General features: G+C 33.9%; 2 long non-coding RNA genes across 2 annotated transcripts in view; both read left to right on the forward strand.

The window, feature by feature from the left end:
* The window catches only part of LOC127710364 (uncharacterized), a 269295-nt gene that overhangs the window by 13465 nt on the left and 230845 nt on the right, over positions 1-24985 (forward strand). The window lies entirely within an intron of this gene.
* LOC127710362 (uncharacterized) lies at positions 356-13734 on the forward strand. Its single transcript, XR_007986152.1, has 3 exons — positions 356-373; positions 6143-6623; positions 13190-13734. It is a non-coding gene; the product is annotated as an uncharacterized LOC127710362 (long non-coding RNA).

Consider the following 24985-nt stretch of genomic DNA (forward strand, 5'->3'; position numbering starts at 1 on the left):
TTAGAAATTAAAATGACATTGAATAGATATAAGAAGATGTGGTACAAAAATGTTTGAGTGCCAATGAGACAACTCTCCATCCAAGTCACAATTTGTAAAAGTAAACCATTATAGGTCAAATTACGGTCTTCAACACCGAATCAAAAAATAAATGCAATTGAATGCATTGTATTATAGTGTGATGATTGAAAATTGAAAATAAACCGGTATTTCTGATACGTTTTTATACGACCGCAAAAATTAAAAATTTTTTGGTCGTATATTGGTATGATGTTGGCGTCGTCGTCGTCCGGCGTCAATCCGAAGACACATTGGTTTTCGCACTCTAACTTTAGTTTTAAGTGAATGGATCTCCATGAAATTTTACCATCAGGTTCAATACCACGAAAGGAAGGTTGGGATTGATTTTGGGGGTTATGGTACCAACATTTAAGGAATTAGGGGCCAAAAAGGGGCCAAAAATAAGCATTTTTGTAACTTCCAGACAATAACTTGTGTGTAAGTGTATGGATCTCTCTGACATTGTACCACAAGGTTCCATATCACAAAGGAAAGGCTGTAATTGATTTTCGGTGTAATTGCCTCAAAATTTTAGGAATTACGGGCCAAAAAAGGGGCAAAAAACAAGCATTTTTCTAGTTTCATGACAATAACTTGTGTGTAAGTGTTTGGATATTTCTGAAATTGTACTACAAGGTTCCATATCACAGGGGAAAGCTGGAATTGAGTTTGGGGGTAATTGCCCGAAACGTTTAGGAATTGGGGGCCAAAAAGGGGCCAAAAATAAGCATTATTCTAGTTTCCAGACAATAACTTGTGTTCAAGTGTATGGATCTCTCTGAAATTGTACTGCAAGGTACCATACCACAAAGGGAAGGCTGGGATTGAGTTTGGGGGTGATGAATCATAAGGGGGTTCAAAAAATTTGTGGGGGGGGATTTTTTTTTACTTTTTTTTTCTTTTTTTCCTTTTTTTTTTCTTTTTAAATTTTCCATTTTAAGTTGGTTATTTCTGATTAATATTTAAAAGCAAATAATAATGATATGGTAGGAGATAAACACCAAACAGGATGTGTAAATTATTATATAATAAGTATTGTGCAATAGCAAGAAATTTTCAATTGCACAGTATTGCACAATAGCAAGAAATCTTCAATTGCACAGTATTGCGCAATAGCAAGAAATCTTCAATTGCACAGTATTGCGCAATAGCAAGAAATATCCAATAGCACAATATTGCGCAATAGCAAGAAATTGTCAATTGTACAGTATTGCGCAATAGCAAGAAATATTCAATTGCACAGTATTGTGCAAAAGAAGATACTTCGTATAAATTGCTTATTTCTTGATCAATTTCAATGGGGTTTTATTCTTGAATTCTTGGGGTTCTTTAATATGCTGAATCTAACCGTGTATTAAGTTTTTGGATTTTGGGCCCCGTTTTTAAATTGGTCCACATTGAGGTCCAAAGGGTCCAAAATTTAACTTTGTTTGATTTCATCAAAAATTGAATTATTGGGGTTCTTTGATATGCCGAATCTAACCGTGTATTTAGATTCTTAATTTTTGGTTCCGTTTTCAAATTGGTCTACATTAAGGTCCAAAGGGTCCAAAATTAAACTTAGTTTGATTTTAACAAAAATTGAATTTTTAGGGTTCTTTGATATGCTGAATCTAAACATGTATTTAGATTTTTGATTATGGGCCCAGTTTTCAAGTTGGTCCAATCGGGGTCCAAAATTAAACTTTGTTTGATTTCAACAAAAATTGAATATATGGGGTTCTTTGCTGTGTCAGAAACCTATGCTGTGTCAAATATTTAATCACAATCCAAATTCAGAGCTGTATCAAGCTTGAATGTTGTGTCCATACTTACCCCAACTGTTCAGGGTTCGACCTCTGCGGTCGTATCAAGCTGCGCCCTGCGGAGCATTTTATTTAAAACTGCCTTATATCACACTTCATTATCATGACCGTCTAAAGCATCACTGACGCAGAAATATTTGAAACAAATGTACATACAAATAAGAAGATGTGGTATGAGTGCCAATGAGACAACTCTCAATCCAAGTCACAATGTATAAAAAGTAAACAGTTATAGGTCAAAGTACGGTCTTCAACACGGAGCCAGGACCCTGTCTACTACATAATATATATTACAGTTAACAGGAAAGTGTTCTATTTTATGTTATATGGGGATTGTCATCGATGTTAAACAGGATAACACGCATAGTGACTCATTTTTATACGACCGCAAAAAAATTTTGTGGTCGTATATTGGTATGACGTTGGCGTCGTCGTCGTCGTCGTCGTCGTCCGGCGTCGTCGTCCGAATACACAATGGTTTTCGCACTCTAACTTTTGTTTAAGTGAATGGATCTCTATGAAATTTTACCATAAGGTTCAATACCACAATAGGAAGGTGGGGATTGATTTTGGGGGTTATGGTACCAACAGTTAAATAATTAGGGGCCAAAAAGGGGCCGAAAATAAGCATTTTTGTAACTTCCAGACATAACTTGTGTGTTATTGTATGGATCTCTTTGACATTGTACTACAAGATTCCATATCACAAAGGGTCGATGATGGGATTGATTTTGGGGTTAATTTCCTCGAAATTTTAGGAATAAGGGGCCAAAAGGGGGCAAAAAACAAGCATTTTTCTAGTTTCATGACAATAACTTGTGTGTAAGTGTATGGATCTTTCTGAAATTTTACTACAAGGTTCCATTTTGCAAAGGGAAAGCTGGAATTGAGTTTTGTGGTAATTGCCCAAAACGTTTAGTAATAAGGGGCCTAAAAAGGGGTGAAAAATAAGCATTTTTTAGTTTCTAGACAATAACTTGTGTTCAAGTGTATGGATCTCTCTAAAATTGTATTACAAGGTACCATACCACAAAGGCAAGGCTGTTATTGAGCTTGGTTTGGGGGGGAAGGGGGGGGGGTCAAAAAAGGGGTAATTATTTTTTTTCGTTTAAGGAATAAGGGGAAAAAAGGTTAAAAAACTAGGGTTTCCATTTTAATAGACAAATAATTGAGTAAAGAACATTATTTAAAAGCAGTGTAAGGTTGGTAATTCAAACTCATTTAAATATCTCACCTGCACTATGTTTGAATTATGTAAATTGGAAATTTGCCAATTATTTTAGTATAATAAACTTCATTGGAAATTTGCCAATATAAAATTTTGCTGATGAAGGTTTTTTGTTTACCTTTAGTCTGACTATGATGTCATTTTCTATTTTAATAGCCTTATGATGTAGTTAAATTTTTTTTAATACTTTTATGATGTATTTTAATGCGCTTTTATGGTTGCAAATTTATTGTTTTAATATAACAAACTCCATTGGAAATTTACCAATAGTTTGTTTATTTTTAGCTATGACTATGATGTCATTTTCTATTTAATTTTAAGGTTACAAATTAATTTCAGTTTTAAATATTATTGTAAAATGTTTGCCCAAAACATTTATTAATAAGTGGCCAAAAAAGGGGGCAAAAATAAGCATTTTTTTAGTTTCCAGACATTAACTTGTGTTCAAGTGTATGGATTTCTCTGAAATTGTACTTAAAGGTACCATACCACAAAGGGAAGTGGGTCAAAAAATTTTGGGGGGGGGGGGGGGGGATTTTTTTTCCTTTTTTTTTTCTTTAAAATTTTCCATTTTAAGTTGGTTAATTCTGATCACAAAGAGAAAGTTGGAATTGAGTTTGGGGGATAATTGCTCAAATGTTTAGGAATAAAGGGCTAAAAAAGGGGTTAAAAATAAGCATTTTTTTTTAGTTTCCAACAATTAATTGTGTTTAAGTAATTGGATCTCTGTGAAATTGTACTGCAAGGTACCATACCACAAACTGAAGGCTGGGATTGAGTTTGGGGGGGGCGTGATGTGTGAAAATTTTCCACTTAAAGTTGGTTAATTATTTCTGATTTAGATATAAAAGCAAATAATAATGATGTGGTTTGATTTTATCAAAAACTTAAATTGAAGTTATGTATATTGTAAATTTAGGTTACATTGGAATTTAAGAATTGGCTTTGGGGTAGGGTTATGGCTCAAACCTTTAAATAATAAGGGAAAAAAAGGTGAAAAACAAGGGTTTCCAGGTTAATAGACAAATAAGTACAAAACATTATTTAAAAGCAGTGTAAGGTTGGTAATTCAAACTCATTTAAATATCTCACTTACACTGCTTTTAAATTATGTAAATTGGAAATTTGCCAATAACTTTATTGTTAATAAATGCATTGGAAATTTGCCAACAATTTTAGTATAATAAACTTCATTGGAAATTTGCCAATATAAAATTTTGCTGATGAAGGTTTTTTGTTTACCTTTAGCCTTGACTATGAAGTCATTTTCTTTTTTTATAGCCTTATGATGTAGTTGAATTATTTAATACTTTTATGGTGTTTAAATGGGGTTTTATGGTTGCAAATTTATTGTTTTAGTTTAATAAACTCCATTTAAAATTTGGTAATAAAAAAAATTTTTGTTTATTTTTAGCTATGATTATGATGTCATTTTCTATTTTACTTTTATGGTTGCAAAGAAATTTTTATTTTTAGATATTACTGTTAAATGATGCTGATTAAGGTTTTTGCTATGTTTAGCCATGACTATGATGTCATTTTCTATTTTAATATCTGTCATGATGTATTTAAATGGGCTTTTATGGTTACAAAGGAATTTTATTTTTAGATATTACTGTAAAATGTTGCTGATTAAGGATTTTGTTTATTTTTAGCCATGACTATGATGTCATTTTCTATTTTAATACCTTTATTATGTAATTTCCATTTTTAGATATTACTGTTAAATGATGCTGATTGAGGGTTTGAATGCTGGGATTGATTTTGGGGGTAATTGCCTCCAAATTTTAGGAATTAGGGGGCAAAAAACAAGCATTTTTCTAGTTTCATGACAATAACTTGTGTGTAAGTGTATGGATATTTATGAAATTGTACTACAAGTTTCCATATCACAAAGGGAAAGCTGGAATTGAGTTTGGGGGTACTTGCCCAAAACGTTTAGGAATACGGGGCCAAAAATAAGCATTTTTCTAGTTTCCAGACAATAACTTGTGTTCAAGTGTATGGATCTCTCTGAAATTGTACTGCAAGGTACCATACCACAAAGGGAAGGCTGGGATTGTTTTTGGGGGTAATTGTCTCAAAATGTTAGGAATTAGGGGCCATAAAGGGGCAAAAAAACAAGCATTTTTCTAGTTTCAGGACAATAACTTGTGTGTAAGTGTATGGATCTTTATGACATTGTACTGCAAGGTTCCATATCACAAAGGGAAAGCTTGGTTTGAGTTTGGGGGTAATTGCCCTAAACTTTTAGGAATTTGGGGCCAAAAAGGTGCAAAAAACCCAAGCATTTTTCTAGTTTCCAGACAATAATTTGTGTTCAAGTGTATGGATCTCTCTGAAATTGTACTGCAAGGTACCATACCACAAAGGGAAGACTGGGATTGAGTTTGGGGGTGATGAATCATAAGGGGGTTTCAAAAAATTTGGGGGGGGGATTTTTTTTTCCTTTTTTTTCTTTAAAATTTTCCATTTTAAATTGGTTATTTCTGATTTATATATAAAAGCAAATAATAATGATATGGTTTGAATAGGTAAATTAAAAAAATTTAAGTTCTTAGACTACTTTCATTCTGTGTGAGAAACCTATGCTGTGTCAAATATTTAATTACAATCCAAATTCAGTGCTGTATCAAGCTTGAATGTTGTGTCCATACTTGCCCCAACTGTTCAGGGTTCGACCTCTGCGGTCGTATCAAGCTGCGCCCCAGCGGAGCATTTTATTTTCTGTTGTTATTCTGAAAGCATTTTATAAGAGCTATCTTCTCACATTTTATTTTTAAATTCCATCATTCATTTTATCTTTAGATATTCATACAATGATACCTTAAAGATTTTCTCTGTATAATCCATACAATATTTTGCGCTGGTGGATAGTTGTCACGTTTGCAATCATACCACATTTTTATACGACGCAAAAAAAATTTTTGTGGTCGTATATTGGTATGACGTTGGCGTCGTCGTCGTCTGGCGTCGTCCGAAGACACATTGGTTTTCGCACTCTAACTTTAGTTTAAGGGAATGGATCTCTATGAAATTTTACCATAAGGTTCAATACCACAAAAGGAAGGTTGGGATTGATTTTGGGGGTTATGGTACCAACAGTAAAGGAATTAGGGGCCAAAAAGGGGCCAAAAATAAGCATTTTTGTAACTTCCAGACATAACTTGTGTGTAAGTGTATGGATCTTTCTGAAATTGTACTACAAGGTTCCATATCACAAATGAAAAGCTGGAATTGAATTTGGGGGTAATTGCCGAAACTCTTAGGAATTGGGGGCCAAAAAGGGGCCAAAAATAAGCATTTTTCTAGTTTCCAGACAATAACTTGTGTTCAAGTGTATGGATCTCTCTGAAATTGTACTGCAAGGTACCATACCACAAAGGGAAGGCTGGGATTGATGATGGGGGTTATTGCCTCAATATTTTAGGAATTAGGGGCCAAAAAGGGGCAAAAACCAAGCATTTTTATAGTTTCAGGACAATAACTTGTGTGTAAGTGTATGGATCTTTCTGAAATTGTAGTACAAGGTTCCATATCACAAAAGGAAAGCTAGAATTGAGTTTGGGGGTAATTGCCCAAAACGTTTAGGAAAAAGGGGCCAAAAAGGGGCCAAAAAAACACATTTTTCTAGTTTCCAGACAATAACTTGTGTTCAAGTGTATGGATCTCTCTGAAATTGTACTGCAAGGTACCATACCACAAAGGGAAGGCTGGTATTGAGTTTGGGGGTGATGAATCATAAGGGGGTTCAAAAAATTTGGGGGGGGGGGTTTCTTTTAAAATTTTCCATTTTAAGTTGGTTATTTTTGATTTATATTTAAAAGCAAATAATAATGATATGGTAGGAGATACACACCAAACAGGATGTGTAAATTATTATATAATAAGTATTGTGCAATAGCAAGAAATTTTCAATTGCACAGTATTGCACAATAGCAAGAAATCTTCAATTGCACGGTATTGCGCAATAGCAAGAAATCTTCAATTGCACAGTATTGCGCAATAGCAAGAAATATCCAATAGCACAATATTGCGCCATAGCAAGAAATTGTCAATTGTACAGTATTGCGCAATAGCAAGAAATATTTAATTGTACAGTATTGTGCAAAAGAAGATACTTCGTATAAATTGCTTATTTCTTGACCAATTTCAATGGGGTTTTATTCTTGAATTCTTGGGGTTCTTTAATATGCTGAATCTAACCGTGTATTTAGTTTTTGGATTTTGGGCCCCGTTTTTAAATTGGTCCACATTGAGGTCCAAAGGGTCCAAAATTAAACTTTGTTTGATTTCATCAAAAATTGAATTATTGGGGTTCTTTGATATGCCGAATCTAACCGTGTATTTAGATTCTTAATTTTTGGTTCAGTTTTCAAATTGGTCTACATTAAGGTCCAAAGGGTCCAAAATAAAACTTAGTTTGATTTTAACAAAAATTGAATTCTTAGGGTTCTTTGATATGTTGAATCTAAACATATATTTAGATTTTTGATTATGGGCCCAGTTTTCAAGTTGGTCCAAATAGGGGTCCAAAATTAAACTTTGTTTGATTTCAACAAAAATTGAATACATAGGGTTCTTTGATATGCTGAATCTAACCATGTATTTAGATTTTTGATTTTTGGGCCCCGTTATCAACTTTGTCCACATTGAGGTCAAAAGGGTCCAAAATTAAACTTTGTTTGATTTCATCAAAAATTGAATTCTTGGGGTTCTTTGATATGCTGAATCTAACCATGTATTTAGATTTTGGATATTGGACCATAATAGGTGAATGTCCAATTTAAAATTTTTAAGTTCTTAGACCACATTCATTCTGTGTCAGAAACCTATGCTGTGTCAAATATTTAATCACAATCCAAAGTCAAAGCTGTATCAAGCTTGAATGTTGTGTCCATACTTGCCCCAACTGTGCAGGGTTCGACCTCTGCGGTCGTATCAAGCTGCGCCCTGCGGAGCATTTTATTTTATTTTAAATTTATGTTATTCTCTGTATAAAAGGTCAAACTATTTATTCTGAATATATAAAATAAACGATTATTGATATATCGTAAAATTTTAAAAATAATCTCCAGCATACACCACGAGAGAGAGAGAGATGTGTATAATTGGTTTATTTATTATTATGTTGCATATATCAGAGTCAATTTAATGTAGCCCCCTGTCACGTATGATATCGTTAATTATCGCGGGATTTAAACGCAAACGCGCATAAGATTTCGAGATCAGCTTTGATTAGTCGCTTATGTGAAACTGGTCTATTCTATTATAAAATAGATTAAGTTAGCACTATGGTAAATTTAAATGGGTAATTATGGTTGCAAATTCCATTGGAAATTTGAATTGAGATTATGACCATATCTTGGGGGAAAGAATTTTTTGGAGGAAAAAAGGGGGGGGGGTAAAAAGAAATTGTGGGGGGGGGGGTCAATTTTTTCTCATTTCAGATTTCAGAAAATTTCAAATATTGAAAAATTTCAAGAAGTTATCTTTAATTACACAGTATGGCGCATTAGATTTCTAAAATCTTTGACCGCATTTATTTATTTGTTATGCCGAATCTAACCGTGTATTTAGATTTTTAATTTTGGGTCCAGTTTTCAAATTGGTCTACATTAAGGTCCAAAGGGTCCAAAATTAAACCTTGTTTGATTTTAACAAAAATTGAATATATGGGGTTCTTTGATATGCTGAATCTAAACATGTATTTAGATTTTTATACGACCGCAAAAAATTTTTTGTGATTGTATATTGGAATGACGTTGGCGTCGTCGTCGTCATCCGAAGACACATTGGTTTTCGCACTCTAACTTTAGTTTAAGTGAATGGATCTCTATGAAATTTTATGGGGGTTATGGTACCAACAGTAAAGGAATTAGGGGACAAAAATAAGCATTTTTGTAACTTCCAGACATAACTTGTGTGTTAGTGTATGGATTTCTCTGACATTGTACCACAAGGTTCCATATCACAAAGGGAATGCTGGGATTGATTTTGGGGGTAATTGCCTCAAAATTTAAGGAAAAAGGGGCAAAAAACAAGCATTTTTCTAGTTTCATGACAATAACTTGTGTGTAAGTGTATGGATCTTTCTGAAATTGTACTACAAGGTTCCATATCACAAAGGGAAAGCTGGAATTAAGTTTGGGGGTAATTGTCGAAACGTTAAGGAATTGGGGGCCAAAAATAAGCATTTTTCTAGTTTCCAGACAATAACTTGTGTTCAAGTGTATGGATCTCTCTGAAATTGTACTGCAAGGTACCATACCACAAATTGAAGGCTGGGATTGAGTTTGGGGGTGATGAATCATAAGGGAGTTCAAAAAATTTTGGGGGGGGGGGGGGCGGGTTTTTTTTTTCTTTTTTTTTCTTTTTTTCCTTTTTTTTTTCTTTAAAATTTTCCATTTTAAGTTGGTTATTTCTGATTAATATTTAAAAGCAAATAATAATGATATGGTAGGAGATACACACCAAACAGGATGTGTAAATTATTATATAATAAGTATTGTGCAATAGCAAGAAATCTTCAATTGCACAGTATTGCGCAATAGCAAGAAATCTTCAATTGCACAGTTTTGCGCAATAGCAAGAAATATCCAATAGCACAATATTGGGCAATAGCAAGAAATTGTCAATTGTACAGTATTGCGTAATAGCAAGAAATATTTAATTGCACAGTATTGTGCAAAATCTTGACCAATTTCAATGGGGTTTATTCTTGAATTCTTGGGGTTCTTTAATATGCTGAATCTAACCGTGTATTTAGTTTTTGGATTTTGGGCCCCGTTTTTAAATTGGTCCACATTGAGGTCCAAAGGGTCCAAAATTAAACTTTGTTTGATTTCATCAAGAATTGAATTATTGGGGTTCTTTGATATGCCAAATCTAACCGTGTAGTTAGATTCTTAATTTTTGATTCCGTTTTCAAATTGGTCTACATTAAGGTCCAAAGGGTCCAAAATTAAACTTAGTTTGATTTTAACAAAAATTGAATACTTAGGGTTCTTTGATATGCTGAATCTAAACATGTATTTAGATTTTTGATTATGGGCCCAGTTTTCAAGTTGGTCCAAATCGAAAATTGAATTCTTGGGGTTCTTTGATATGCTGAATCTAACCATGTATTTAGATTTTGGATATTGGACCAAGCTTGAATGTTGTGTCCATACTTGCCCCAACTGTTCAGGGTTCGACCTCTGCGGTCGTATCAAGCTGCGCCCTGCAGAGCATTTTATTGATTTTTGGCCCAGTTTTCAAGTTGGTCCAAATTGGGGTCCAAAATTAAACTTTGTTTGATTTCAACAAAAATTGAATATATGGGGTTCTTTGATATGCTGAATCTTACAATGTATTTAGATTTTTTATTTGTGACCCCACTATCAAATTGGTTCATATTGAGGTCAAAAGGGTCCAAAATTAAACTTCGTTTGATTTCATCAAAAATTGAATTATTGGGGTTCTTTGATATGCCAAATCTAACAGTGTATTTAGATTTTAAATTTTGGGTCCTGTTTTTGAAATTGGTCTACATTAAGGTCCAAAGGGTCCAAAATTAAACTTAGTTTGATTTTAACAAAAATTGAATTATTGGGGTTCTTTGATATGCTGAATCTAAACATGTGTTTAGATCCATGTTTAGATTTTTGATTATGGGCCCAGTTTTCAAGCTGGTCCAAGTTGGGGTCCAAAATTAAACTTTGTTTGATTTCAACAAAAATTGAATATATGGGGTTCTTTGATATGCTGAATCTAACCATGTATTTTGATTTTTGAGATTGGACCATAATAGGTAAATTAAAAAAAATCAAGTTCTTAGACCACATTCTTTCTGTGTCAGAAACCTATGCTGTGTCAAATATTTAATCACAATCCAAATTCAGAGCTGTATCAAGCTTGAATGTTGTGTTCATACTTGCCCCAACTGTTCAGGGTTCAACCTCTATGGTTGTATCAAGCTGTGCCCAGCGTAGCATTTTATTGTTCTTTATTTGAATCACATGTATGTACAGTTTTTGTTTTTTGATTGAATATGAAACGTATAGAAAGTGACTCTAAAATGAAGGTATTTTTAATATATAATTATATATATTTCCATATTTGAAATTAAGACACATTTATCTTTCAACTGTTTTGTACCAGGCAATTTTTTTGTTAAATTGGTTTCTGTTCTCTAACTTTAGTTTGCCTCAACCAAATGTTATGAAACTTATACACAATGCTTAATACCACAGACACAGGTCAAGTTTGAATTTTGGTGGTGTCACTTTTACTGTTCCAGAGTTATGCCCCTTTACAAATGGAAAAATTGCTGAAATATTCGTTTCTGTTCTCTAACTTTAGTTTGCCTCAGCCAAATGTTATGAAACTTATGCACACTGCTAATTACCACAAAACACAGATCAAGTTCAAATTTTGGTGGCGTCACATTTACCGTTCTAGAGTTATGCCCCTTTACAAATGGAAAAATTGCTGAATTTTTTGTTTCCGTTCTCTAACTGAAGTTTGCCTCAACTAAATGTTATGAAACGTATACACAATGCTTATTACCACAGAACTCAGATCAAGTACAACTTTGGGTAGCGTCACTTTTACAGTTCTTGAGTTTTGTTCCTTTATAATGTTATATGCAAGCGGGGGCATCATCTGTGTCCCATGGACACATTTCCCATTTATTTAAAACATGGTTCTGTAAGAAATACACTAGTATAGGGAATATCTGAATTTTTCAGAATACTTATAAAGTTTAATGTATTTGTCACTTAACTTATTAAGCTAAAGTTTACTCATTGGTGTCTCTTCTTTCTTAAAGGAAATAGTTTGGTATGGCATGGACGAGCTGATATATTTGTTACAAAAAGTGTTGTTAAAATTGAGCTAGAAGAAGCACTTGATAGCCTGAGCCTGAGAGAAGATGAAGACGAGAAAGGTGTTGAAGATAGTAAATATTCAAGCATGGTCGAGGTTAAAACTGAGGAATCCAAAGTTGAAGTCAAAACACTATCACAAGCAATTGCAGAAGCAATCGTAAATGCCTTTTGTGAATCAAGGAGAGATGAGACATTGTTTGACAAATTTATTCCCTCATTCTTGGCAACAGAAAAAAATATTAGAATAATTCTGTATAACTGTAAGTTTGATAAACTTCTTCTAAGTACTGAATTTCCAATTTGGGAAGGTAAGCAACTGAATACCAAAACAATGATGCAAGTGTGGCTAACAATTAATTTTGTGGAGAAGATGAATAATCTGCCCTATGCTTTGGATAAAACACAAGAATCTAAGTTCAGAGAGGTTGTTGGAGAAGCTTATGAAATATACTTGAAAAGCGTGACAAGACCAACCTCAAAATTAGAGCCTAGAGATGCAGTACATATGGAGTTAGAAAAAGCAGACCTTGAATTAATATTGGACACTAATTTGGAATTTTTTAAGGTGTATGAAAGCCTGTCTGAATCTAGATCCTGATCTACATCTTTGTGTGTATATTTGAAATAGCATGATGGTCTCCTATTTGGAACATTGTTTTAAACAGATATATAACAGATATATCAGCAATTAGTGTATTACTATAAATAAGGAATTATTTGAATCTGGAATAATTTTGGAAAATTGATTAGAAATGAATAATGAAAACTAACCCGGCTAAGGTTTTTTTATACGACGCAAACAAATTTGTGTTCGTATATATATTGGTATGACGTTGGCGTCATCGTCGTCATCCGAAGACACATTGGTTTTCGCACTCTAACTTTAGTTTAAGTAAATGGATCTCTATGAAATTTTACCATAAGGTTCAATACCACTAAAGGAAGGTTGGGATTGATTTTGGGAGTTAGGGTACCAACAGTTAAGGAATTAGGGGCCAAAAATAAGCATTTTTGTAACTTCCAGACATAACTTGTGTGTTAGTGTATGGATCTCTCTGACATTGTACCACAAGGTTCCATATCACAAAGGGAATGCTGGGATTGATTTTGGGGGTAATATTGCCTCAAAATTTTAGGAATTAGGGGGCAAAAAACAAGCATTTTTCTAGTTTCATGACAATAACTTGTGTGTAAGTGTATGGATCTTTCTGAAATTGTACTACAAGGTTTCATATCACAAAGGGAAAGCTGGGATTGATTTTGGGGGTAATTGCCTCAAAATTTTAGGAATTAGGGGCCAAAAATAAGCATTTTTCTAGTTTCCAGAAAATAACTTGTGTTCAAGTGTATGGATCTCTCTGAAATTGTACTGCAAGGTACCATACAACAAAGGGAAGGCTGGGATTGATTTTGGGGGTAATTGCCTCAAAATTTTAGGAATTAGGGGCCAAAAAGGGGCAAAAAACAAGCATTTTTCTAGTTTCAGGACAATAACTTGTGTGTAAGTGTATGGATCTTTATGAAATTGTACTACAAGGTTCCATATCACTAAGGGAAAGCTGGGTTTGAGTTTGGGGGTAGTTTCCCTAAACGTTTAGGAATTTGGGGCCAAAAAGGGGCCAAAAAACAAGCATTTTTCTAGTTTCCAGACAATAACTTGTGTTCAAGTGTATGGATCTCTCTGAAATTGTACTGCAAGGTACCGTACCACAAAGGGAAGGCTGGGATTGAGTTTGGGGGTGATGAATCATAAGGTGGTTCAAAAAATTTGGGGGGGATTATTTATTTTTTTAGCTCACCTAGCCGAAGGGCCAAGTGAGCTTTTCTCATCACTTGGTATCTGTCGTCCGTCGTCGTTAGCTTTTTACAAAAATCTTCTCCTCTGAAACCACTGGGCTAAATTTAACCAAACTTGGCCACAATTATCATTAGGGTATCTTGTTTAAAAAATGTGTCCAATGACCCCCGCCAACCAACCAAGATGGCCACCATGGCTAAAAATAGAACTTAGGGGTAAAATGTAGATTTTGGCTTGTATCTCTGAAACCAAAGCATTTAGAGTAAATCTGACATAGGATAAAACTAATTATCAGGTCAAGATCTATCTGCCCTGAAATTTTCAGACAAATCTGACAACCTGTTGTTGGGTTGCTGCCCCTGAATTGGTAATTTTAAGGAAATTTTGCAGTTTTTGGTTATTATCTTGAATATTATTATAGATAAGAGATAGACTGTAAACAGCAATAATGTTCAGCAAAGTAAGATCTACAAATAAGTTGTCATGACCAAAATTGTCAGTTGACCCCTTTAGGAGTTATTGCCCTTAATAGTCAATTTTTAACAATTTTTTGTAATCTTTTACAAAAATCTTCTTCTCTGAAACTACTGAGACAAATTTAACCATACTTGGCCATAATCATTATTAGGGTATCTAGTTTAAAAAATTTGTCCAATGACCCTGCCTTCCAACCATCATGGCCGACTTGGTTAAAAATAGAACATAGGGGTAAAATGCAGTTTTTGGTTTATATCTCTTAAACTAAAGCATTTAGAGCAAATCTGACAGGTGGCAAAAATGTTCATCAGATTTAGATTTATCTGCCCTGAAAATTTTTAGACGAATCCCACAACCCGTTGTTGGGTTGCTGCCCCTGAGTTAGTAATTTTACAAAAATTTTGCAGTTTTTATACGACCGCAAAAAAATTTTTGTGGTCGTATATTGGTATGACGTTGGCGTCGTCGTCCGGCGTCGTCATCCGAAGACACAATAGTTTTCGCACTCTAACTTTAGTTTAAGTGAATGGATCTCAATGAAATTTTACCATAAGGTTCAATCCCACAAAAGGAAGGTGGGGATTGATTTTGGGGGTTATGGTACCAACAGTTAAGGAATTAGGGTCCAAAAAGGGGCCAAAAATAAGTATTTTTGTAACTTCCAGACATAACTTGTGTGTAAGTGTATGGATCTCTCTGACATTGTACCACAAGGTTCCATATCATGAAGGGAATGCTGGGATTGATTTTGGGGGTAATTGCCTCCAAATTTTAGGAATTAGGGGCCAACAAGGGGCAAAAAACAAGCATTTTTCTAGTTTCATGACAATAACGTGTGTGTAAGTGAATGGATCTCTCTGACCTTGTTTCACAAGGTTCCATATCACAAAGGGAATGCTGGGATTGATTTTGGGGGTAATTGCCTTCAAATGTTAGGAATTAGGGGCCAAAAAGGGGAAAAAAACAAGCATTTTTCTAGTTTCATGACTATAACTTGTGTGTAAGTGTATGGATCTTTATGAAATTTTACTACAAGGTTCCATATCACAAAGGGAAAGCTGGAATTGAGTTTGGGGGTAATTGCCCAAAAAGTTTAGGAATAAGGGGCCAAAAATAAGCATTTTTATACGCCCGTTTACGGGACGTATTATGGTATACCTCTGTCCGTCTGTCTGTCCGTCCGTCTGTCCGTCCTTCGTCAACATGTCGGACATTAACTCAAAAACGCTTTAACCAATTTGCATAAAACTTTGGTGAATTGTTTGTATCTATTGACGTGAGCTCCCTTTCGTTTTTTATAAATTTTAGATTTTACGTTTCCGAGTTATGGGGTTTTGTTCATTAAAAAAAGGGGGATTTTCCAGTTTTCGGACAATAACTCAAGAATGCTTTCACCAACTTGCAAGAAATTGTGGTGAATTGTTTATATCTATTGACATGAGCTCCCTTTCAATTTTTATGTATTTTAGATTTTACGTTTCCGAGTTACAGGGTTTTATTCATAGAAAAAGGGGGATTTTCCAGTTTTCGAACAAAAAATCAAAAATGCTTTCAGCAGTTAGTATGAAACTTTGGTGAATTGTTTATATCTATTGATGTAAGCTCCGTTTAGAATTTTATAAATTTTACATTTTACATTTCTGAGTTATGGGGTTTTATTCATTAAAAAAGGGGGGATTTTTCAGTTTTCAGACAATAACTCAAAAATGCTGACAGCAATTCTCATGAAACTTTGGTGAATTGTTTATATCTATTGATGTAAGCTCCCTTTACATTTTCATAAATTTCTAAATTGACATTGAGAATTAATTGAACTTTATTTGTTTATAGTCTGACAACAGATTTACTAAGTATTGCACAACAGCACAGTGTATTGCACAACAGCAAGAAATCTTTAATTGAATATAAATTCAATTCATATAACCAATTTCAAGTTCTTAGACTACATTTATTCAGAAACCTATAATATGTCAAATATTTAATACAATCCAAATTCAGACCTGTATCAAGCTTGAATATTGTGTCCATTTTTGCCCCAACTGTTCAGGGTTGGACCTTAGGGCGTATCCATCTGCGCTCAGCGAAGCAGTTTATTCTAGTTTCCAGACAATAACTTGTGTTCAAGTGTATGGATCTCTCTGAAATTTTACTGCAAAGTACCATACCACAAAGGGAAGGCTGGGATTGATTTTTGGGGTAATTCCCTCAAAATGTTAGGAATTAGGGGCCATAAAAGGGCAAAAAAAACAAGCATTTTTCTAGTTTCAGGACAATAACTTGTGTGTAAGTGTATGGATCTTTATGAAATTGTACTGCAAGGTTCCATATCACAAAGGGAAAGCTGGAATTGAGTTCGGGGGTAATTGCCTTAAGCGTTTAGGAATTTGGGGCCAAAAAGGGGCCAAAAAACAAGCATTTTTCTAGTTTCCAGACAATAACTTGTGTTCAAGTGTATGGATCTCTCTGAAATTGTACTGCAAGGTACCATACCACAAAGGGAAGGCTGAGATTGAGTTTGGGGGTGATGAATCATAAGGGGGTTCAAAAAATTTGGGGGGGTGATTTTTTTTCCCTTTTTAGCTCACCTGACCTGAAAGGTCAAGTGAGCTTTTCTCATCACTTGGCGTCTGTCGTCCGTCGTCCGTCGTCCGTAAACTTTTACAAAAATCTTCTCCTCTGTAACTACTGGGCCAAATTTGACCAAACTTGGCCACAATCATCATTGGGGTATCTAGTTTAAAAAATGTGTCCGGTGACCCCCGCCAACCAACCAAGATGGCCGCCATGGCTAAAAATAGAACATAGGGGTAAAATGTAGATTTTGGCTTATATCTCTGAAACCAAAGCATTTAGAGCAAATCTGACAAGGTGGTAAAATTGTTTATCAGGTCAAGATCTATCTGCCCTGAAATTTTCAGATGAATCGGACAACCCGTTGTTGGGTTGCTGCCCCTGAATTGGTAATTTTAAGGAAATTTTGCCGTTTTTGGTTATTATCTTGAACATTATTATAGATAGAGATAAACTGTAAACAGCAATAATGTTCAGCAAAGTAAGATCTACAAATAAGTCAACTTGACCAAAATGGTCATTTGACCCCTTAAGGAGTTATTGCCCTTTATAGTCAATTTTTAACCATTTTTCATAAATTTTTGTAATCTTTTACAAAAATCTTCTCCTCTGAAACTACTAAGACAAATTTAACCAAACTTGTCCACAATCATCATTAGGGTATCTAGTTTAAAAAATGTGTCCGATGACCCCGCCCGCGAACCAAGATGGCAGACATGGCTAAAAAATTGTACATAGGGTAAAATGCAGTTTTTGGCTCATATCTCTGAAACCAAAGCATTAAGAGCAAATCTGATGAGGATAAAATTGTTCATTAGGTCAAGATCTATCTGCTCTGAAATTCTGAAATTTTCAGACCAATCAGGCAACCCCTTGTTGGGTTGCTGCCCCTGAATTGGTAATTTTAAGGAAATTTTGCAGTTTTTGGTTATTATCTTGAACATTATTATAGATAGAGATAAACTGTAAACAGCAATAATGTTCAGTAAAGTAAGATCTACAAATAAGTCAACTTGACCAAAATGGTCAGTTGACCCCTTAAGGAGTTATTGCCCTTTATAGTCAATTTTTAACCATTTTTCGTAATTTTTTGTAATTTTTTACAAAAATCTTCTCCTCTGAAACCACTAAGACAAATTTAACCAAAGTTGTCCACAATCATCATTAGGGTATCTAGTTTAAAAAATGTGTCCGATGACCCCGCCCGCGAACCAAGATGGACGACATGGCTAAAAAATAGTACATAGGGTAAAATGCAGTTTTTGGCTCATATCTCTGAAACCAAAGCATTTAGAGCAAATCTGATGAGGAAAAAATTGTTCATTAGGTCAAGATCTATCTGTCCTGAAATTTTCAGACCAATCAGGCAACCCGTTGTTGGGTTGCTGCCCCTGAATTGGTAATTTTAAGAAAATTTTGCAGGTTTTGGTTATTATCTTGAATATTGTTATAGATAGAGATAAACTGTTAACAGCAATAATGTACAGCAAAGTTAGATCTACAAATAAGGCAACATGACCAAAATTGTCAATTGACCCCTTAAGGAGTTATTGCCCTTTATAGTCAATTTTTTACAATTTTCATAAATTTTGTAAATTTTTGTAAATTTTTACAAAGTATTTTCCACTGTAACTACCGGGCCAAGTTCATTATAGATAGAGATCTACAAATAAGGCAACATGACCAAAATTGTCAATTGACCCCTTAAGGAGTTATTGCCCTTTATAGTCAATTTTTTACAATTTTCATAAATTTTGTAAATTTTTGTAAATTTTTACAAAGTATTTTCCACTGTAACTACCGGGCCAAGTTCATTATAGATAGAGATAATAAGTAAGGAGCAAGAATGTTCAGTAAAGTAAGATCTACAAACACATCACCATCACCAAAACACAATTTTGTCATGAATCCATCTGTGTCCTTTGTTTAATCTGCACATAGACCAAGGTGAGCGACACAGGCTCTTTAGAGCCTCTAGTTTTTCTTTAAAATTTACCATTTTAAATTGGTTATTTCTGATTTATAAATAAAAGCAAATAATAATGATATGGTTTGAATAGGTAAATTAAAAAATTTTAAGTTCTTAGACCACTTTCATTCTGTGTCAGAAACCTATGCTGTGTCAAATATTTAATTACAATCCAAATTCAGAGCTGTATCAAGCTTGAATGTAGTGTCCATACTTGCCCCAACTGTTCAGGTATCGACCTCTGCGGTCGTATCAAGCTGCGCCCCAGCGGAGCATTTTATTTGTTATTATCTTAAATATCATTTTAATATCTAATATCTAATACTATTAATTATGATTTTAACCTTATTTTACATGATTTCCAAAGCATCAGTAAATACAGGTGAGTGACACAGGCTCTTGAGAGCCTCTAGTTTTTTTCTTTAAAATTTTCCATTTAAATTGGTTATTTCTGATTTACAATGTATATATAAAAGCAAATAATAATGATATGGTTTGAATAGGTAAATTAAATTTTTTTTGAGTTCATGGACCACATTCATTCTGTGTCAGAAACTTGTGCTGTGTCAAATATTTAATCACAATCCAAATTCAGTGCTGTATCAAGGTTGAATGTTGTGTCCATACTTGCCCCAACTGTTCAGGGTTCGACCTCTGCGGTCGTATCAAGCTGCCCCCAGCAGAGCATTTTATTTTAGTTCATACTATAAATATCAGTGAAAGTTGGGTTAGTTTTCATCATACATTTCTCATCAATTCTCTAGAATTCAAAATTATTCAAGATTCAATAAATTCCTTGTTTATAAGCATGATTAGGGAGCTACTATTTGATTTTTATGGTAGGGGAGAGGGTGGTAGGAAGAAATTTGAAAAAAAGGCAGGACGTGAGTTTTGAATTAAAAAAAAAGGTAGGTTGACAATTTATGTAAAAAAAGTCAGGATAAACTAATAAAAAAAAAAGGAAGGACTGAATAGAGTGAACAATAAAAAGGATTACAACTAAAAAATGTAGCCCCCCCCCCCACCCCCATAAAAATCCAATGGTGACTCCCTTAGTGAATTAAGCCCCAATACAAATTTTGGTTGCATCCTAGGTACATATGATTGCTTTTATCTAGAAGTTTGACCTTAAAGGTCACCTATTCATAATATAGATATGTTAATCTTGAAAAGGTGCCATTTTACCTGATTTTGATTTCAGCATGCTTGGAATGGTGTAATTCTTTGATAAAGAATTATATAATCTTTACACTGCATAAATCCTAAACTCAGTAATGGAATATTATAGTTGAAGGACATGAAGGAAAAGAACTAATTTGGAATATTATAGTTAAAGGAAATGAACTGTCTAATTACATATATATTCTGAGTTTCTTCATATGTAAGACCAGGACTTCCAAAAAATATTCGAGCCAGCCAGACATTTTTTATACGCCCGTTTACGGGACGTATTATGGTATACCGTTGTCCGTCCGTCTGTCCGTCCGTCGTCAACATGTCGGACATTAACTCAAAAATGCTTTAACCACTTTGCATAAAACTTTGGTGAATTGTTTATATCTATTGACGTGAGCTCCCTTTCATTTTTTATAAAATTTAGATTTTACGTTTCCAAGTTATGGGGTTTTATTCATTAAAAAAAGGGGGATTTTCCAGTTTTCGGACAATAAGTCAAGAATGCTTTCACCGACTTGCTAGAAATTGTGGTGAATTGTTTATATCTATTGACATGAGCTCCCTTTCGATTTTTATAAATTTTAGATTTTACATTTCCGAGTTACAGGGTTTTATTCATAAAAAAAGGGGGGATTTTCCAGTCTTCAGACAAAAACTCTAAAATGCTTTCAGCAATTCTTATGAAACTTTGGTGAATTGTTTGTTTGTATTGATGTAAGCTCCCTTTAGAATTTTATAAATTTTACATTTTACATTTCTGAGTTATGGGGTTTTATTCATTAAAAAAAGGGGTGATTTTCCAGTTTTCGAACAATAACTCAAAAATGCTGTCACCAATTCTCATGAAACTTTGGTGAATTGTTTATATCTATTGTTGTAAGCTCCCTTTTTATTTTCATAAATTTCTAATATGACATTGAGAATTAATTGAACTTTATTAGTTTATAGTCTGACAACAGGTTTACTAAGTATTGCACAACAGCAAGAAATCTTTAATTGCATATTCAATTCATATAACCAATTTCAAGATCTTTGACTACATTTATTCAGAAACCTATAATATGTCAAATATATAATTACAATCCAAATTCAGACCTGAATCAAGCTTGAATATTGTGTCCATTTTTGCCCCAACTGTTCAGGGTTGGACCTCTGCGGGCGTATCTAGCTGCGCTCAGCGAAGCAGTTTATTGTCAATTTCAATCCCTTGAGACTTAGTAACAAAAGGCAAGCATTTTAAGCAGTTGGACATCATAGAAAGAATGACTGACACAAAAACGATTTTAAACTTGACTTTTGATATAAGTTAGATAATCTGACGTAAACTGTTCAATTGACGGTGCATCATTCGAACTGTGCAAACCTCAGCGTACTAATATCTGCCATAGACACTTTATTTGTGGAAAATTATGCTGGCAACAACTTTGCTTTCGATTTTAAAAAACACATTTTTCTAATACCTGATGTGGCCAATGGTAAAACATGGACCAAAGACGGATATACGTATACAAATCCATGTATGTTTACAAAGCACAATTGAGTTTAACTAGCTCTTTCCACATTATTTCTTCAGGAATATGCTCAAAATGAATGTTAGATAAAGGTATCAAAAATAATTTTAGCATTTTTGAAAAATTCGGATATGTAATTAAACCCCACACCTGTGCACATGCGCACATGTGTACTAGTTCAAACAATGTGGTTCTGAAGTTTTTTTGCTTACAACCTTTACAACCTTTTTAATTTTTCCTAAAATTATGTTCATATACTTATTTCTGATAATTTAAATCTTTTTGACTAAATTAACTAGATTCAAATCACTGAAATTTAAAAAAAAAAACTTTTATTAAATAAATAGACTGATCAATGTCCGGTACAAAATAGTTTACCTGTTGCATGTAAATTATGACCTTATCGATTTAAATATGTTTTTCTGATAGTCTCAATCTGTTTTACTAAAGATTAGTTCAATTTCAAACAGGAATGTTTTTCGTTTAAATAAATAGTAACCTCCAAAAAGATCCATTGATGTCCATCACAAATAAGTTTACCTCACACATGTGATCACAGGTAAATCTCACCTGTTAGATACTTAATTAACCTTGATTGTAATGAGAGGGGATTATAGTAGGGCTTGTTTATACAGTACTGTCACTTTAATGACCGGAAATGTGTGGCTGTTTAAGGCACAAGGTCAATTCAAAATGGTTGATTTTTCTAAAATGGCAAACCTACATAGGATGTCCGTATCATGCTTGGCCCAGTCGGACAATGTCAGATAAATTTACATTTGTCCGGCAAATAGGACCGTTTTCAAGGCCTTGAGTAAGACTCAGATCAACATCCAGTCTCTAATCTTTGTATGTTTCTTAAATCTATGTCCAAATCTGATGTCATAATAAGATAAGATTCCAAATCAACTGCCAATTGTATGCCCCGCTAATCCACTTCTCTTTTGTTGTTCTCAAATCAACTTCCATATTTCACTATAATCAACCCTGTTCAAGACTTACTGGATGTTAGATGATGTATATATAGAAACATGCTTGGTGTAATTGTTTTTAATGGTGTAGTAAGATAGTACTATGTTGTTAGATGGTGTATCTATAGAAATATGTTTGGTATGATTGGTTTTTATGATGTAGTAAGATAGTACTATAATGTTATATTGTCTATCTATTGAAACATGCTTGTTATAATTGGTTTTTGTCTCGCCTTGACGGAGTCAAAAAGCGGGACATAGGTATGCTGTTTCCGGCGTCGGCGTCAACAATGTATAAGTTTGTGATTAGGTCTAGTTTATGGTGAACCACTAGTGGTAGGTCAATGATATTTGGTATGCAGTTGTATAAGCATTGGCACATCTCATTACCATGGAGATTATTTGGCCACGCCCCCTCACTCATGGTTTATTGACTTTGAAACTTTGCTTAGTTTACATGTATTAGTTTGTGATTAGGTCAGTTTCCGGTGAACCACTAGTGGTAGGTCAATGATATTTGGTATGCAGTTGTATAAGCATTGGCATATCTTATTTCCATGGAGATTATTTGGCCACACCCCCTCTGTCATGGTCTATTGACTTTGACATTTTTGCTTAGTTTTCATGTATTAGTTTGTGATTAGGTCAGTTTCTGGTGAACCACTAGTGGTAGGTCAATGATATTTTGTATACAGTTGTATAAGCATTATCTCATTTCCATGGAGATTATTTGGCCATGCCCCCTCTGTCATGGTCTATTGACTTTTAATTTTTTGCTTGGTTTTCATGTATTAGTTTGTGATTAGATCAGTTTAAGGGGAACTGTTAGTGTTAGGTCAATGATAATTGGTATGCAGTTGTATAATCATTAGCAGATCTCATTTCCATGGAGTATATTTGGTCCTTACCCCCTCAGTCACGGTCTATTGACTTTTAAACTTTTTCTTAGTTTACATGTATTAGTTTGTGATTAGGTCAGTTTAAGATGAACCATTAATCTTAAGTCATTGATATTTGGTATGCAAAAGTATTGGTATCTGCAAGTTTCGTTTCCACTGAGATTATATAACCCCACCTCCTCATTATGGTTTATTGACTTTGAAACTTTTGCATAGTTTACAAGTTAATGTTTGTGTTTAGGTTTGTTTAAAGAGAACGACACATGAAAAGTCAATGGTATTTGGTATGCAGTTGTATTAGCATTGGCACATCTGATTTCCATGGATATTGTTTTGCCCTGTACCTTCAGTCATGGTTCATTAACTTTAAATATTTGCATAACTTACATGTTAAAGTATTGCTATTTTAATTTCAACATATATGCATTATCAAAATAACAAATAGGCGAGACATATCTTTGTGTTAACAGTTTATTATGGTGTAGTAAGATAGTACTATGGTGTTATATTGTCTATCTATTTAAACATGCTTGGTATAATTGGTTTTTATGGTGTAGTAAGATAGTACTAATATCCCCCTCCCCCTTTTTCCATTTTACACACCCCTAGATGTAGAGTATTAAAGTATTATCAGTTTCACCCCAAGAAAGTATTCATTTTTAATGAAATAATCTTAGCAGTTAATCAAAATGAAAATCTTACTGTTTATAAATAACAATGAAATGTTCACTGTTTCTTGTTAAAGGGGTTTTCCGAATTTTCCCGCCTAAAAAGCACATGGCCTTCAACAAATGTAAACAAAGCAGTCAATTTGTGATCATGGATTACAGCTTTAAGTAATTATACCCCACGCAATGAGTTGCGGAGGGTATAATGTTTTTGACCCGTCTGTCTGTCTGTCTGTCCATCTGTCCGTCCATCAGTCCGTCAGTCCTGTTTCTTGAACTTAAGCAAAAAAGGGGAAATGAAAAAAGGGGGAGGGTAATAATGCAGAGATGGATTGGTACACCACTTAAAACTTGTTTTGTATTCACATCAAATAAGTGTGTAAATAAATTAAATATATATAAATTGAACACATCTTTCAATATTTAAACTTTGACAGTTTCACAGGATCATATTTTTGTGTCACTTTCAGCTATTCATTTCTGTAACTAATAAATTGGGTATCTGAATCCCAAATATATTTCAAACATACATGGTGGTATTCCTGACACAAATTTCATTCTATAAGGATCTAAAATAGTGTTCTGCAATTCTGAATAAGACACGAATCTGTTTTAGATTATTTTTATCTATGGTCAAGGGAACTTAATTACCATGGTTACAGATACAATAAGTTTCATACCCAGTCACTACACTTGTTTAATCTCTAACAGCAGGGATGCTTACAAGAGGTGGTAATATATTAAATGGATTAATTAACAAAATTAGAAGTGCAATCTGATATCTCCTAAATTTAATGATGAAGTCTGGGGTTTATCCTACAACTGTATTTATATTATGCTGAGTAATAGGTCAGAATTTGTTGTGCTAAACTTAATGCAAGTACATCATTGACTCTCACCCTTCAAACAGTTTTGTATTTTCCATCTGTGCACTAATATAATGAGGAGTTGCAAATAAACATTTCATATAGCGTTTTATGCC

The sequence above is a fragment of the Mytilus californianus genome, unplaced genomic scaffold, assembly GCF_021869535.1.
Source record: "Mytilus californianus isolate M0D057914Y unplaced genomic scaffold, xbMytCali1.0.p SCAF_74, whole genome shotgun sequence".
Lineage (NCBI taxonomy): Eukaryota > Metazoa > Mollusca > Bivalvia > Mytilida > Mytilidae > Mytilus > Mytilus californianus.